The sequence below is a fragment of the Myotis brandtii genome, unplaced genomic scaffold (genome assembly GCF_000412655.1).
Source record: "Myotis brandtii unplaced genomic scaffold, ASM41265v1 scaffold594, whole genome shotgun sequence".
NCBI classification, from domain to species: Eukaryota; Metazoa; Chordata; class Mammalia; order Chiroptera; family Vespertilionidae; genus Myotis; species Myotis brandtii.
The window spans coordinates 847,442-851,435 of record NW_005370240.1 but is presented as its reverse complement, the minus strand read 5'-3'; the positions used below and the strand labels follow the sequence as shown (position 1 = coordinate 851,435).

The 3,994-nt window shown below is 44.8% G+C and overlaps 1 pseudogene; it reads left to right on the top strand.

Moving 5' to 3' along the window:
- Positions 1–3,046: 3,046 nt before the first annotated feature.
- LOC102260853 lies at positions 3,047–3,770 on the top strand (annotated as a pseudogene).
- The last annotated feature ends 224 nt before the right edge of the window (positions 3,771–3,994 follow it).

Here is a 3,994-nt window from a genome sequence, read left to right as displayed (position 1 = left end):
TGTATATGGTAGATAAATAAATGGGTAGTGTCGCTGTGAATGTAAAGACCATGCTCATGTGTGAGGCCCTTTTCCTTTATCACATGAGGGGGTACCCATGGCTGAACCAACCAATTTGCCCATTCAAATTATTCTACTTCCCTCATATATGACACCTACCCCCCCATATGTTTCCTTCTATATCTGGCTGAGAATGTTGGCTAATTCTTCAAATTTTTGTACTGTGAGGTCTCCAGTGGGTGATATAACCTTGAGGATTTGATTCAGGCTGAGGAATAAGGACTTTTAGGTCTCAAGGATCAGTGGTGCTCTGGGTCATGACCTAGTTAAAAAGACAAGGCACATTTCTTCTTTGTGTATAAGGAAGATCTTCAGGATTTGTTGGAGAGGAAGGGCATATGGCAGTATGGGACTTCAGCATTTGTTGTGCATTTAAACAAACATATATCCTTAAAATTGTACTCCTTTATTTAGCTGATAAGAGGAATCTGAAGAGCACCAAGTTGTGGTAGATCAAGACAAAAGGAAATAGCTTAACTGGGTACTACTTCCTGCCAGAATGTTGAGCAAAGGGAGAGTGTCCTAAAAGACTAAAGGAGAAAGGGAATACATTTGTCAGCATGAGATTTAGTGTTACTTAATGCTTTCTCTTTGCATCAGTCTCTTGTAGGCATCTCACCATTGGGGGGAGGGGAAGCAAAGAAACATGGTATAAAGACTAAAGGTTTTGAGACATAAATATTGAATTTGAATCATCTCTCTGCCACTTAACATGTGACCTTTCAAATACTTTTACCTTTTGAGCTTGTTTTAATCTCTAAACATGTAAGACCATCTTCATCACAGGGATTTAGTGACTACAACATTAGACAATGTGTGTAAAAGATCCTTCCACACATAGCCTCACACAGTGAAGATGTTCAGGGTTGAGTAAATTATTTACCTTTTTTCTAAAGTTTTTAAAAGGTTTTTATGGGAAAATCTACTGTTATTTTAGGAGCGATAAAGACTGGCTTTACTGTGGGTCATATCTGGACACTTTAAAAATGTCACCTTTGATTCTCCAGGTTGCTGCATCCAGGACATAGCAGCAGCCTCAGCCTTAAACTTTCTTGTTTCTACTCCTACCGCAGAAACGCTGGCAGGTGGGGGGAGGGTTTGGCCACTCCCTGGCCAGCTTTGAGCCAGGCACCACCATTGTAAGGAAACTCCATCAGAAATTCAACTGGTTAAAAAACATCACTTGGGCCCAACCAGTGTGGCTCAGTGATTGAGCATCGACCTATGAAACAGGAGGTCAAGGTTCAATTCCAGGTCAGGACACATGCCCAGGCTGGGAACTCGGTCCCCCATGTGGGGCATGCAGGAGGCAGCTGATCAATGATTCTCTCTCATCAATGATGTTTTTATCTCCCTCCCCTTCTCCCTTCCTCTCTGAAATCAATAAAAATATATTTAAAAAACAACAACAAAACCTCACCTGGTTTACCAACCATAAGATCACATTTGCTTATTAAAAACAAAAGGTATTTATTAAGATCCTGATATGAACTAGATACAATGGGAGGAACTGCGTTATGGAAATGAATGATAGAACACACTTGCTCTCCAAAGGTCTAATGGGAGAGGCAAGTAAACAGAAAACTATCATACTGTATTTTAACAATTCCAGTTTCCACAATTTTTTTATTTTTATATTTATGTGTGACATATCTTACGTTTGATGACATCTTGTACATGATGAAAATGGTATGTACTATTTTGGACAAAATTCTAGTGTGTTTTGGGGATGAAAGGAGAGAGTAGACATCAGACAAAGCTTCGCAAGGAGAGATGCTTAGTGATCTCTCAGTGAGTGGACCAAGGAAGGAGGACAGTGGCAAGGAAGGGAGTACAAAGACACAACAGATAAGTGACCATGTTCAGGGCTCTGTGAATAATTCTATGTAGTAATAGCATGGAAGGGGCAGGGAAGATAAAGTAGTGATGGGCCATGAGGCTAAAGGGTTAGTTAGAGGTCAGGTCATGTAGAGCCAAGTTAAGTGACTTGGACTTTACCTAATGAGCAATAAGGAATCCTCACAGGATCTGGCAAGCCTGGGTTTACAATACTGACAGATTCCCTGGACTAATGACATGGGAGAAAGTAGGCAGTGACAGTGAGGACCAGAATAAGGGAGGGATTTTGGACATGGAACCCAAATCCAGCTTTCTGCAGTGAAGTACTAAAGCAAGTCTCTGGAAAGGAGGCCACCGCAGTGTCATCCTATCTGGTCAGAGCAGAAATCATGGTGCCCTGGCATGAACCTGCAGCACTGGGTGGCTAGGCTGTTCCCTTGAACTCACCCAAAGTCAACAAAATTGTATTTCCATGGCCAATTCCAGGAAACACGTATCAACAGAAACAAAGTCAACAAAATCGTATTTTCATGACCATTTCCAGGCAAACATGTACTCCTGGAATCATCCCCATGTGCCCTGGGGGGGCGGGGGGGCGGATTTAGCCGGGTTTTGAATGTGTGAATGCTCCATTATAGCTGTGCATCTGAAAATCTCTGTCTTTACAAACACGCACTGAACAAATGGAATCTGTTCTCAATAGGAAACAACTGTGCTATGGGATTGGCACAGAAAGCAGGTAACAGCTCTGCTGCCTACCAAGCTGCCTCTTCGAGCTTCTTGCTAAAGGCCCCCTTGGTTCTCCCTCCTCCACAAACCAGAGGGAGAGGCTGCGTATTTGCATTCACAAATTCAATTGTTTCAAATTAAACTGCCCCAGGAGCTGCATTACCTCAGCTAATGTTTCTCAGTGGTGCTGTGGCACTCTGCAATCAAGTGCTTTCAGCAAGAGTCCCTCAAGACAGGCATGTTCCTTCATCTGTTCCAACATAAAGCAAAGTTGCAGTCATGTTCACTATAGAAAAGGTTTTGTTTGGTTTCAAAAAACGGTGGGCAGGAAGAACGTATTGGCAACAAAATAGAAAAAAAAAACACATCTAGAAAAGAATAGTTTCCAGGGGGAAGGGACGGGAACCTCCGGTTGGTGATGGCCACATGGAGCCTGGAGCTGAACCTGGGCAGTTGCTGAGCCACTGCAGGGTGCTGACAGCAGAGAAGCAGGATGGAGGAGTGGCATCTGGAGAAGAACCTGGGAGCCCTCGGGGACTTGCTGCAGGCCCTGAAAGCCCAGCAAACCTGCCTCTGAGGTGATCAGTGAATATTACTGCAAAGCTGACTTTCTGAAGGGATGCTACAAGCACAGAAGCAGAAGATGACCCCCTCAGAGAAGGCACTAGCCAACCAGTTTCTGGTCCCCAGACGCATGCCAACCTCAGCCAGGTAGCATGTGCCTGCCACCAAGATGGTATGTATGTAGTGGTGGGCGTGGTAAACCAGCAGGATGCAGAGTGTGAGCTGCTAGGCACGGACTCTGCTGGACTGAAGAAGAGAAAGGGGTAGCAGAGGCCAGAGGATGAGAAGCAGTCAGCAACTGAGCTAGACCTCATCCTGCAACAGCACCAGAACCTCCAGGAGAGGCTGGCCGAGAAACACAAGGCCTGGCCTGGAGCCTTAAGACCAACACACTGGCTGCCCAGAGTGTCATCAAGGAGGACAAGCAGACCCTGTCACTCAAGATGGCCAACCAGAACCTGGAGAAGCTGCGACAGAATCAGAACAGCTAAAGCAGCACTCACAGGAACCAGTCAACTGGCTGCTTCATTTTCATCAGCATGATTCTCTTCACCCCTATCATGCCCAAACTCAAGTAAAGACGTGGCCTGGCCAAAAATAAGTTTCCAGAACACCCTTACAAGAGCCCCTTTTATTTTTAGTGTCTGGCAGAACCTTGCTGAGCTGGTGAGCATTTTGCCCACCAGCATTTGGCCCTAACTTGCAAGCCTGAACCCAAGAAATGCAATGATAGTAGGACAAGGATTCCCACCAAGCAGGGTTAAATCATGGTTCTGCCACTTACCACTTGGAGCATGTTAGA